General features: G+C 39.2%; 1 protein-coding gene and 1 long non-coding RNA gene across 3 annotated transcripts in view; one reads left to right on the top strand and one right to left on the bottom strand.

Annotated features, from left to right (window-relative positions):
- Positions 1 to 14,124, top strand: part of LOC117816771 — a 178,524-nt gene that overhangs the window by 59,705 nt on the left and 104,695 nt on the right. The gene's annotated exons all lie outside the window — the stretch shown is intronic.
- The window catches only part of glra4a (glycine receptor, alpha 4a), a 59,927-nt gene that overhangs the window by 39,894 nt on the left and 5,909 nt on the right, over positions 1 to 14,124 (bottom strand). The window lies entirely within an intron of this gene.

Here is a 14,124-nt window from a genome sequence, read left to right as displayed (position 1 = left end):
TTATAAAAACAACATTAAATTCATTCCAATTTTTAAAAAATGAGCTATGAAGCCCCAACAGTTGACTGCATCTCTTTAGAATCTAATTTATGTTGTCCTGTCCTTCGTACACACTGGTGATTGTTTTTTTTTTTTAATCAATAATCACTAACATTTAATTTCAAAGACTCCATATTCATTTATAGAATGGTAAAGTTGATGATTATCAGCTTATCCCAACCAACATTTCAACAGCTAATTTCTGACTGCCATCAAGGGAAGGAGACAAATGCCAGTCAGGCTTTTGACTGAATCAAGAAAATAAGGAAGAGTTAATTAAAGGCTCAGGATACAATCTAAAAGACTCACGCTCTTAAAAATAGTCGGAACCATGTTGATCAGATAGTGAAATCTGCCTTGTTCTTTTTCTGCAGTGTAAGACTATGCTTTGTCTCACCCATCAGTACATGTGATAATATGTTTTAATGGCTGTGAACAACTGTTATGAAGAAAAGAGCACAAAGAGTGAACTAATACTCTGTTTATTCGTCATTTAACTAGAGTTCCAAAACATAGACTGCATAAAACATGGTCATAGTCTCATATTTGTTTTTGAAGCCAGTCATAGGTGGTTGCCATATTAGAAATGGCGGCTCAAGCTAGCCTTCAGTCAACCTAGAAACAGACAAAGAGGTGGATCTGAGGCAGGCTCTTGCCAAATGGTTCACATTGCACTCAAAAGTCAACTCTACCACAACCCTTATTATGCCAACCTGTTAAACAAATATTTAAAAAACTATGGAAATGAATGAATGAACAAATAAGCTATTAGACCAAAAGTAAACATATTTATTTTTGCTGTAAAAAAAATAGCACTTAAAATGGGTGTTAGTGAGGATTCAGGGGTTTTTGCAGCCAGCCTCAAGTGGACACTCAAGGACAGAATTTACACTAACACAATGGCTTCATATTTTGCTGCAAAATTACTCTTACTTTCATTTCCTAATTCTATGAATACACTAGCAGTAGTTTTTCTGTGCCAATGACAATTTGTGCAATAATAAGAAAAAATAATAAGACTGAGAGGGGTCAAAATGCCTCAACTCTCACATCTTAGTAATGTTATTTTAACGCAGTTGTGCATAGTTCAAGTATAAGATGGTAATTATGGTAGAGTTTAAGTCAAAGCTGCATTTTTCAAAATCATCCTCTCTATAAATCTGTCCCCTACTGCAACCTTAAATGTCCATCGTCTTGGCAACAACACCTTGCAAAGCTCATATTTTTCTTTCTGATCAAAATGAACCCAGCTACTGTAAAGGGTTATTCTTATGTACACAATCTCACTCTGATATCATTAAAACTGTACCTCACCTGACAAGGACAGCTAGTCATCTCACTAATGTGGGGATAAAAGTATGCCCATGATCCCAGGGTCAGAGGGGAGGGATTTGTGCAAGAACGTGATCTGTGGTGTTTTACCCTTGAAACAGATTTGAACTGTGTACAATCGACCGTTACCTGCAAACCACTTAGAGCAAACATCCCTCTTATATCAAAACATGTCTGACAACTGCAGTATACTGATCAATACACAGCTATTTCATTGTAAATTGATTATTAAAGAGAATATGAATCTCTTGCTGATACAATAAAGTATTATACACATCAATGCCTGTACCTGTGTACGTACTGGTGTTAAAGTGGGATTAGGTTTTGGACATGCAATTTGGTTCTTTCTGTAGTGAGTGACAGTTGTGTGTTCAAACATCTGGCACTAATTCATTTGGTGTGTAAGGGAATTAAACAGGTTCCTGCATTGTATCCCATCATGGACCCATGTTCATTTAATGCTGCTGGAGAAAAGAGACCTTCCTAAAGCCATTGTGTTCTTTTTACAAACACAAATGTAATCTTCCTCAACGGCCCTCTGTGCACCCTTTACTATACTCGACAAATTCTGCTTCACTGATCATGTGTGATCAGATAGAGTCAAATGGAGGGAAAGGGGCAATTTGTTGGTTGTTTTGGACTTTCATTTTACTGCAGATAAGCCTCTGTGGTTTTTTATGAGTAATCTGGGTGTTACTATGTGGCATCTTTATGAGGATCACAGTGTTTACATTAACCACAGCCGGGCTGTCTTATCAAGTGAGTCAGCACATTACAGTGCACTAAAGCAAAATATCCCAACAGTCTGAGGACTCATCTTCCTAATTCAACTTCTATGCAATTTTTCTTGAACTCCCCTATGAACATGCGATATATGAACTTAAGACAAGACTCTTTTACTTGTTTGTAGTTGTAAGGCAAATATCCCATCATGAAATATTGCAAATATCACACTTCTCGTCTGTGTTTAGGGCCTGTGCCAAACTATTTTGTTTTTGATGGCAAGGCCATGACCTCAGAGTCCTTCTTGTTGGCGCTTACTGTTGCTAATTGCACAAGTTGTCGCACAGTACTTCCACTTTGCTTTGTTGTGAACACTAAGACTGAGCGCCGTTGGCCTAGCAGTTGCGTGCCCCATACGCGGAGGCTATAGTCCTATATAGTGGTTGCTGGTTCAACTCCCAGCCTTGACCATTTGCTACATATCTTCCACCCACTCTCTACTCCCCACATTTCCTGTCTCTCTTCAGCTGTCACCACCCCGAAAAAAAGAGAATAAAAATAAATGTGTCATAACAGTATATCAGAAGTCCTGCCCCTTCTCGATTTTGAATAATCGGTGATGGAGAAGTGGCAATGACAAATACTATAGTGTCAAAAAATGTTGAACTACTTTCAGTTTAGAGTGCTGTGAGTGCAACAAAAAAAACCCCACAGCTGACACAGAAGGAATTACTTCACTTCGGATGCTGAACTGAATTGGTTTTGTGTAGAAAATAGGTGTTCCCAGAGCAAAAATCACTGTTAGTGGACACAGGCCCTTAAAATGTCTCCCCATATGTACCCTCATTATGGTGAAACATTACAATCAGGGAGAGAAATAAATCCTTAAAAATGTAAAGCGCAAGGTCTAAAATGTAAAAATAGTCAATTTAAACGACATTCTTAAAAGAAAAGGGGTGTAAAGAGTTAGAACTGGCTTCTTGGTTAATTTAACAATTCAGTTTCACTTTGAGTCTTAATAAATACCCATACATGACATTTCCCCATCAAATATTTCTCTTTACTTTTTCTCTCTCTTTTTACCTTTACTTAATCATCTTTAGTCAGTGCATCATATCAACCTTCTTTTACCATACATACAGTATGATCTGCATTTCAATAATATACAGAATCATTCACTTGTCATGTCCCTCACAGGCAATTTTTTTTCACAGGCTTCGTGAAATGATCAACATAAAGCCAGGGGTCTGATTTGGGTGTAATTTGAATTTCTAGTTAATTATTCATAAGCAGAATATGTTCTATTACTGTTAGCTTTAGCCTGCAGCATTTGGCTGATAAATTATCGGCCTGTGTAATTACTGATTGATTGCAGCACAGTTCTCTTTAATGGTTGATTTAATGTGGTTTTGATTCAATTACATAGCTGAACCTCAGTTTGACTCCACTGCACATTGTTTCTTTTTGTCCAACCATACATTATGAGGTCAGTTTTTTTGTAAGCCAGACTTTTCCCTCTAACCCTGAAAGTGGAGTTTAATCAGCATGGACTGTATAGGCAGACATAATGACATGATGGAGGGCTTCATAATGTCCTCCACTTCATGTTCCTAATTGCAGAGAACATAATGACCTACAGCAGTGAACCTCTGCGCCAGAGTGCTTCTCTCGTCAATAAGTGGCCATTTTAATCTGCCAGGGCCAGTGAAGAAGAGTGGAGAGGTCCAGATAATTGCATTACCCTACGACTGTGTCACACATTTAGTCACCTGGATAATGATGAGACTAGCATAGTATGCTGTGGTAGTTTTGTCCTGTTGAAACAACCAAGCTAATATTTTTACAGACATAGCAGTGATTTTATAATCCCTGTGATGGGAATCTAAACCTCCCAAATCTTCAGTGCCCTAAACTCAGCTATGTGCCTGGTCTTTTCCCAACAATGTGACAATATTTGGTGCTAATCTTTTTAAATGTACTTTTGGTGATTCAATTAGCGCTAGGCATTACCACAAGGTACACTGTGTACAGACTTGTGTTGGTTTAGTTGAAGCTCCTGTGAGGAACTTTTGGTTAATGTTGATTTGGGCACCCACTGTGGAAATGTGGTGCATCTAATCTTGTCAATACCTTTGTCTTGTACAAGTTTAAGTAATGATTTTCGTACATAAAATCTCTTGCTGTTTTCGTTTGAGTCAATTCTATTCCTCAATGCCAATCTCTGGTGTGGAAGATGTGCCTCCCATCAATTTCCAAGACAGCCAACGACCCTGCAGTAGCATTTGAGGCATTCCAAATGACTATATAGATAAAGGTAATCTTCATGCTGATGGTTCGGTTTGTATCAGTGTTCATTTTCAGCCTTTCAGAACTGGCTAAAAACTTCTCCCAGTAGCTTTAAACATCATAAGAAACAAGATTTGCATTGGGCATGCATTAAGGTTTTAATTAGATAAGTGTACAGTCATCCACATAGTGCAATAGTATTTTACCTAAATGATCAAGTGTATTTTTTTCTGTTACAACTATTAACATAACGTAACATAAAGTTTGGCCATGTGTTGAATGTATTTTTAAACTGGTTGATATTTTGTATATTTGTTGGAGGCCCAGCAAGATGTCAATCTCAACAGCAATCAAAGTCACCTTGCAGCTAATATGGAGAATGCATCAACAAAAGCACTAATTAACATGTCTCCAACACAGAGCAACATGGGCATTTATCAAGAGTGGTGTCTGAGATAAGAACTTCATTACTTTCTAGCTTTGTTTTGGTCACCACCACCTCCTGCAGCAAACACATAGCCTTAAATCTGATCCATTTGCCATTATGGTCACCAGTCAGGTACTACTTGGTTTTGCCAGGCGAATGGCCCATAGTGAGTTTACACGATCCCTTAAAGAAGCTGACTATCTGAAAACGTTGCTGGTAAGAGTAGGGAAAAAGTTAGCTACAGTCACTTACAAAACCTTGGAGCTATAGAACAAATCAGACAAAAGCTCTACATAGCTTAGGAAGACAACTGAATCAGGTTGTAGTTAACGTGGGTGTGTAACTATGAAACACCCCTTTGACGTTATATCTAGAAATGTATCTATTATGAATCATAAAATAAATGAACAAAGGTTACATTGGAGTGGTTTTACCCATGCCAAAGACATGACTACCTCCCCCCTCACCACCTTCCTTTAGTTTCGCTTGGATTTAATATTAATAAACTGCTTTTTTCATACTGCAACATTTTGTAGCCACGAGTCATGGCTTGCTTTTACCTGTGGCATCCCTTTCTATCCTGCATGTGAGTGAGGGGATTGATGTGCAGGAAGCATAAAAACACATTTGATCTGAACCTGTGTGAATGCACGCTTCAGTGGCTGTGGCAGTTCCCTGGATGAACTCATGGACATTGTTGCATTTTAATGCTCTTCAAGCTCAGCATTAGCTGTCCACACAGCTGCAGAGATTACAAGTTTACCCTGAGCCGATGCTCATCAGTTACACTTCATGATGCATTTATTATGAAGCAGCTTGGAAGTTCTGATTTTGGCTGGCGGCAGAGGCACATCACAAAAGCATGGTTTAGTAAGGGTGACAATAGACAGAGAGGGACAACCATTTCTCTTTCCGAATGTCAAATAACATTTTTGTGAAATGTCTGTGATTATAGCCTTTAAACTCAAGCTTTTAACCTTGATATGAGATAGTGAAATGGGATGTTTTGCTTTATATCGCTGTTTTCATCTTAGAGCATCATATTATAAGAGAAAATGACTACGTCCAAAGGCAGTAGAAGGGGTTGTTTTGCACATTTCATACAACAGAAATAGAGAAAGGTCATTCATGGTTTGATTGAAATGAGCAGAAAACCATTGGTCACATCTTTCAGCTCGAGGTGTCAGCTGAATACTGAAGTTGCTGGCTTAAGCTGGAGACCATCAGTAAGCTGTCACCTCCACCATACATCCAAACACAAATCTATATCCAGCTGAAGCTCTGTGACTGATGCTACTTATTTGTCAAGGATTTAACATTGTGTGGCCAGTATTATATTTCCTCTAAAACTTATTTTTTCATAAAAGTGGACCACAATAAAATATTATTATTGAGAACAAGGTTATTTTGGTTAAGCTCAGACTGTTAATCTTAAAGCCTAAAATATTTAAAAGCAGGTTAAAGCTCCTTTGAGGATATTTGAGTTGGTCATGAAACAGACAATGAGTAATGAATTTGACTGAAAAAAGAGAGCAGGATGAGCTTTTTTGTCAAGAAAAATGAATTCCACATGTACAAGACAAAATCAGCAAACAGCACTTTGTTCACAGGGGGCGCCAAAATGAACGCAGATTGAAATTTGAAATTTTAAGTTACACGCTTAAGAAACTACTTGATAATTTCACACAAGATATAAAATAGTTGCACATGACACACTACAGGTTAATAGCAAGATCATCAAATGTGCCAGATGTTATGCACTCCGCCTCGTGTCATCTCATCTTACATGGAAACAGATTTGAAAATAAAGGAGACCACAACCCACTGTAATAATTTTTATAGGTTACCACATCTATTTTTGAGAACTTGAGGTGAGATTCTTTCTGCTTCTTTTCTGTTAAAAGTAGCCTGCTAGCCAGAGAGCCTTTGGCTAGTTCATTTTACTTTTAAAGTAGGGCTTTTTCAGAGAGTATAATCCTCAAGGTTTAAAAATCCCAGTTTAATAATGTTCCCATGACAGAAAAGTGGAGAGGTTTTTAAGCAGACACATTCTTCTGAATAAACTCTATTTGCCTACCAAAGACTTGAGTTTTTAAGAATTGAGTATTGAGTTTACTTGTAGTATTTTCTGTTAACAGTAGCATGCTAGCTAAAGTTTGCCTGGAGACTATTATATTTATGTTCACTTGAAAACACTGACAGAGACTCCATCTCCTTCTTTTAATGTGTCAATGTCATCATCTAGACTTCAAATCGCAAGTGATATGAATGTTCTCACTATAAAAGGGTGGGAAAAGGTACAAAGCTTGTCTGTATTAGAACCTAATTAAAGAGGTTCAAAACGTTTTTCTGTTCATGAGAACTTGCCGTCTTTCAGCAAAAGCTGCCTCTTTTCGATTTGAATTGGCTCAAGTTTAACAGCTGGTTTCCATTATACCCCTTTTATTGTCATTTAATACACAACAGAATGAATGGACAATCTTCTCCATAACACAACCTGTTCAATAAACATGAGGACGGATTCTTGATGGTATAATGTGTTTATACATTAAATCATGTAAAATAGTGTTTTTTGGGGAATGATCCTGGTTGTTAGAATTACAATGATTATTTTACAGAAAACACATGCTCACACTCGGGTTGCTGCACACTTTTTAAAAATCTAACTTAAGACTTTTAAACCCAAAAAGAGAAAAAATATTCAATTTTTGTACATCAGAAGAAATTGCAACTGACACAAATGCAAATTCTACGTACAAATTATTCAGTTTAAAAGTATTTGTGCATATCTTGAAAATTGCTTAATGTTTACCTTGTTACTCCTGTTGGTTATTAATTCCCTGTATTTTTCATCTGGAAGCCAAATTTCCTTAAATTTGCATCTTCTCATTTTCCTTCTTGGTGGTTTGGGAATATTAAGCTGAAAGCTGACAATGCTGTATTTGTCATGTAAAATAAAATGCCATCACAACAGTGTAACTTTGATTAAGCATTCAGACTTGTCTCACATATGTCCCATCTATAATTCAATAACTCTCACAAGTAAATGTAATACTTTCTAAGACTTTTCAGGAGCTGTATGAACTCTGACATAGTGGTACAATAAAAGGCGATTTGGGTTCAGAAAGAGCTGGCTTTTATTGCTAACCTGAGCCAAATGTTTTGGATTACGAGAAAGAGCCCATTGAATTCCCATCACTAGTGAGAACGAGAGGTGGAATTTTACTCATTTGATTTATCTCATTTGTATCATCCGAGCTAACGTCAACCTTAAAGTGAGAACACTTACGAATACTTGAAAAATACCACTAGCTCCATTATTGTGGTCTCTTAAAATACTCCATATTTCAAATCCCAATTTACAGTATTGGCTAAATTCATGGACATGGCCTGATGAGTTCACAAGTCATTCAGCAGGTTCGAGACTTCATCAGTAAACCCCTCGTATCACGTGATAATCTGGGAAAAATATGGTGCACAACTATGTCTAGACCAGGTTCCTCCTCCACTTGTTTGGGGAGCAAAATCAGGGATACATTTGCCAAAAACTTATTTTGTTGTCGTCAACCAAATTAAGTTTTCCTTCGAGTGTTTCAGTGACTTTTTCTGGCTGCAGAGATAGTTACAATGCAATATTAAACCATGTGTAGAAAATGTAGAAAAAATCCAGAAGGTCCTCTGAGAGCCAGCAGAATTAATAATTACTTGTTTTGAAGGTTTTTTGACAGGCTGAAATTAAATCTTCCACATATCCTCGATGGAATCCAAAGCTCCCCAGAACAAAATACAAATCCTTTGTTTGTCTTTTGATGAATGCTCTTTGTATCTGCAGTCTTCATATTTCATTGATAAGTACTACCACTGTTCACGCTGCTGCTGGCTGTGGAGAGCTAACCGTCTGTTCGGCTCCTGTCTCCAGCTTGGCGCTCATTTTTTAGTCATTAACTCACGTAAACATCCCATCTGTTCTCTTTTCACGCTTCTTTTTTGTCAGCACTCTTCAGCACTTTAGGCCGTGTATCAGCCCAAGTGTGTGGGGATTTCCTGTGTTTTTGGAAAGGATCAGAAAGCTCTAAAATTGTCTGTGATAGCCCAAGCCGAGGTGAAATCAAAGTAGCAGTCAGTTGATACAATTTTCACCCTGCTCTTTCTCCCACAAAGCAAATTAACAAATGAAACCCTGGATTGAATGCTTGTTTGTTTTTCGTCAATGGAAGTAGCAGTCTCTGATTCTCAAGTTTTCACATTTACATTTGTTTAGTCCTGAGCCATGATTTCAACTCCTTGTGGGATGTGAAATGTTTAAATTAAAGCACAAAATATTTGCTTTCCTCTTCCCTCCACTGTTTACTAGCCTGCAGATATTACTTTGCAGTTGCAGATACTTCAATTCCAGCCGGGCCTGGGCAACCATCAGAATTTAATTAAAAGCTATCACAGAAAGATTGTGTCCTCGCCCAACAACAGAGCGTTTGAAGTTTGGACTGGCTAAATTGTGTTTACTTCTTCAAGTGTTCTGCGAGGAACAGCATATTTCTGTTGTTTTAACTGAAGACGGTCTCTAAAGACAAGAAAAAGTTTTAAAACAAGCTTTAAAATGGGACATATTAAGCTTATGTTTGCTCAGTGAAAAGTTTTTTTCTATCTCTTAACTCTTTGCTGACTCTCTGTTATCTTGATACACTTCTAACACATGCAACATCATCATAAGCTGTAGATGAACAACCTTAAGGCCAGTCACACCAGAGTGGAGCACAGTATGCACAGTAATGAGCCCCCCATTTCCAGAGTTGGGAGATAATTTGTCTCAGTTGTGTTCATAAGCTCTGTATTATTATGTGGAGACAACATGCTACAGAGTACGGCTGCAACTCACAACTATTTTGATAGCTGACTAGTCATTAGTATTCAAAATGATGAAGTGACTTATCCAATAATGAACTGCACAATTACTTAATGGCTGTCATTTAATACTCAGCTGTTCAATTTGACATTGCTCCTTTAAACTCCATACATGTCGACAACAATTTTAATTCAGCCATAGTTTTGTCTTTGCCTTAAACAAAACTGATTAATAAGGGACAGATGATTAACGTAGTGTCTGGTATGATTACAGCATGGTAAGCGTTTGCTCCACTGTTTAATGGTTGGAGAGGAGGAAGAAAAGGGAAAAGACTTTCAGGTAGGACACAGAAAATGTAGAACTCACACAGTGTGGCTCTAACTTTGAAATATAAAGTTGAATGTCACAGTTGATGTTTAAAAGTTGATGCCTTCTCTTCACTAACTCCAGCATAAGTGATATGCTTGCATGATGAATAAGGTCAATTTTTCAAATTTTGCAGGCAGCTCTTTTCTCAATTTCTGGAGTTCCATTGACCACTACTATGTTGCTATGTTTATTTTCCATTCACCACTTTCAGCAGAGCTAGTATGAATGTGAGTTGTCTCACTCCTCAGTTATATAACCCTGGTAAACAATCTTATGTCTGGTCACAGCAAAAGAAAGCATGTGACGACATCCCTGACAAGTAATTGACAACTAAATTTATAGTCTCTAACTTATTTTGTCATTGATTTTTGTCAACCATGTCAATGAAACTAAACAGAAAATGCTGTTGTGTTAATTTAAATGTAAAAACGCAGTTTCCCATATAGTGGATGGCCTGGGTTCGATTCCAGCCTGCAGCCACTTCCCCTCATGTCATTCCCCCACTCTCTCACGGTTTCTTACACTATCAGGGTTCCCACTCTTTTCCAGAGATCATTTTCCAGGACATTTCCAGGACATTTTCATTGATGATCAAGCTTGTATGACAGTCTAAATTTAGTTCCTAATTTAGTTCCTAAATAGTCTCATATGTTCCTCTCAGTGGAAGTCTACATTGAAAGTCTATGGCTATCAATGAAATCATTTCTTACATACTTAAAAATTATGGCAAATTGATAATAGAATAATGCAACCACAGATGTACAGCACTTCACTTTATTAGTGCAACCTAGTAACAATGATGGGTAACGCTCATCTCAGCTTTCTCTTTTCTCAAAAAATATAAAATGAGCTAAGAAAAAACGAAAGAGCCTGCAAAGGAATCAGGAAGCTGCCTTACTGAAATAATCAAATAATAATAATGATCAGAGGATCAGTGCATAAATGACCTAAATAGATCTGAATGACAAAAATGGCCACAAATGTTTCTCAACTCAACTCAAACTCAAAATATACCTGCTTAATCATGATATTCATCCTGCTAAGTGGTCGATATAAAACAAAGCAAATGTCACGTTTTTTTATTTGAGTTACCGTAAACTCTGAAAAAATCGCACCGGTGTAAAGACGCACTCTGTATTTGAAGATCTCTCAGAGGTTTAAAAAAATGTAAACTGTCTTCCTGCATGGCGATATCTATTATGATCAGCGATGTCTACAACGTGGAGTTTCTGTGCAGCTGTGTCGCTCTTTTTGTTCCGTTTGTTTTCACTATCGGGAGATCGCACTCCTACTAGCTAGAGCAGGGGTTCTCAAAGTTCTCAAAGTCCCCTGACAGGTGAGAAAATTGTCCAAGGACCCCCCTCATAATTGTAACACAGATTAAGCACATTAGTGATGTGTCATGATCAAAAGCTGCGGCTCTGAGAGCCGATGCTTTATAGTGAATCAGAAGAGCCGGCTCCCAGTTTTTTCCTTTCGCTGCTTAGCTCTCTCAGTGCTCAGCCCCAGCTCTGCTCACAGCAGAACCTTGTTTTGATTGGTCAGCATGGCGGCCATGCGGCCAATCACATGTGAGGATATAGGATACAGGTGATGGAGGGGAAGCTGTGTATCTCGGCTTCATCTGTTCCTTCAGAGAGGGTTAGGGTTCTTCTCGAAGACCAGGCAAATTCTCACTGAGAGGAGAAACCGGATCAGCCCATCCAAGCTGACGCATCGGATTTTTCTCAATGCCAACCTGAGGACATTAATAATGTTTGCTCCAGTTTGATTCTGGTTCTGTTTGCTTGAGTTGGTTCTGGTTCTGTTTACTTGAGTTGGTTCTGGTTCTGTTTGCTGGAGTTGGTTCTGGGTCTGTTTGCTTGAGTTTGGTTCTGGTTCTGTTTGCTTGAGTTCGGATCTGGTTCGGTTCGGATCTGTTAAAGTTCTGGTTCTGTTCTGTTCTGGTTCTGTTCTGGTTCGGTTCTGGTTCGGTTCTGGTTCGGTTCTGGTTCGGTTCTTGTACGGTTCTGGTTCGGTTCTGGTATGGTTCTGGTTCGGTTCTGGTACGGTTTTGGTTCAGTTCTGGTACGGTTCTGGTATTGTTCGGTTCTGGTTCGGTTCTGGTTCGGTTCTGGTTCGGTTCTGGTTCGGTTCTGGTTCGGTTCTGGTTTGGTTTGATTGGGTTTGGTTCTGGTTCTGTTTGCTTAAGTTTGGTTCTGGTTCTGGTTCTGGTTCTGTTTGCTCGAGTTTGGTTCTGGTTCTGTTTACTTGAGTCTGGTTCTGGTTCTGTTTGCTTGAGTCTGGTTCTGGTTCTGTTTGCTTAAGTTTGGTTCTGGTTCTGGTTCTGTTTGCTCGAGTTTGGTTCTGGTTCTGTTTGCTTGAGTTTGGTTCTGGTTCTGTTTGCTTGAGTTCGGATCTGGTTCAGTTCGGTTCTGTTACAGTTCTGGTACGGTTATGGTTCTGTTCTGGATCTGTTCTGGTTCGGTTCTGGTTTGGTTCTGGTTTGGTTCTGGCACGGTTTTGGTTCAGTTCGGGTACGTATCTGGTTCAGTTCTGGTTCGGGTCTGGTTCGTTTATGGTTGGGTTTGATTGGGTTTGTTCTAGTTCTGTTTGCTTGAGTTTGGTTCTGGTTCTGTTTGCTTAGGTTTAGTTCTGGTTCTAACCCTAACCCTAACCCTAATCCTAACCCTAACCCTAATCCTAACCCTAACCCTAACCCTAATCCTAACCCTAACCCTAACCCTAACCCTAACCCTAATCACAACCCTAACCCTAATCAAAACCCTAACCCTAATCCTAACCCTAACCCTAACCCTAACCCTAATCCTAACCCTAACCAAAACCCTAACCCTAACCCTAATCCTAACCCTAACCCTAATCACAACCCTAACCCTAATCAAAACCCTAACCCTAACCCTAATCCTAACCCTAACCCCAACCCTAACCCTAATCAAAACCCTAATCCTAACCCTAACCCTAATCCTAACCCTAACCCTAACCCTAATCCTAACCCTAACCCTAATCCTAACCCTAACCCTAACCCTAACCCTAACCCTAATCACAACCCTAACCCTAATCAAAACCCTAACCCTAATCCTAACCCTAACCCTAACCCTAACCCTAATCCTAACCCTAACCAAAACCCTAACCCTAACCCTAATCCTAACCCTAACCCTAATCACAACCCTAACCCTAATCAAAACCCTAACCCTAACCCTAATCCTAACCCTAACCCCAACCCTAACCCTAATCAAAACCCTAATCCTAACCCTAACCCTAATCCTAACCCTAACCCTAACCCCAACCCTAACCAAAACCCTAACCCTAATCCTAGTCCTAATCCTAACCCTAATCCTAACCCTAACCCTAACCGTAACCCCAACCCTAACCCTAATCACAACCCTAACCGTAACCCCAACCCTAACCCTAATCACAACCCTAACCCTAATCCTAACCCTAATCCTAACCCTAACCCTAACCCTAATCCTAACCCTAACCCTAACCCTAATCACAACCCTAACCCTAACCCTAACCCTAACCCTAATCATAACCCTAACCCTAACCCTAACCCTAACCCTAACCCTAGCCCTAGCCCTAGCCCTAGCCCTAGCCCTAACCCTAACTCTAACCCTAATCCTAACCCTAACCTATCCCTAATCCTAGCCCTAACCCTAATCCTAGCCCTAATCATAACCCTAATCACAACCCTAACCCTAATCACAACCCTAACCCTAACCCCAACCCTAACCCTAACCCTAATAACAACCCTAACACTAACCCGAACCCTAACCCTAATCACAACCCTAACCCTAACCCTAATAACAACCCTAACCCTAACCCTAATCACAACCCTAACCATAACCCTAACCCTAATCACAACCTTAACCCTAATAACAACCCTAACCCAATTTTGTAATTTATTAGAAATGTATTCAAATTATTTCACGGACCCCCACGCTATGGTTCGCGGACCCCCAGGGGTCCCAAGACCCCACTTTGAGAACAACTGAGCTAGAGTACGGTAATTGAGCTCTTAGCCTGCAGAGAAAGTTGTGAGGCACAGACCCCCGAGCTCTCTGCCCGACTCCACTGGTCACACTATAACTTAAATATAAGACTCTTT

The sequence above is a fragment of the Notolabrus celidotus genome, chromosome 8, assembly GCF_009762535.1.
Source record: "Notolabrus celidotus isolate fNotCel1 chromosome 8, fNotCel1.pri, whole genome shotgun sequence".
Classification (NCBI taxonomy): domain Eukaryota; kingdom Metazoa; phylum Chordata; class Actinopteri; order Labriformes; family Labridae; genus Notolabrus; species Notolabrus celidotus.
This window is presented reverse-complemented; position numbering and strand designations above follow the sequence as displayed.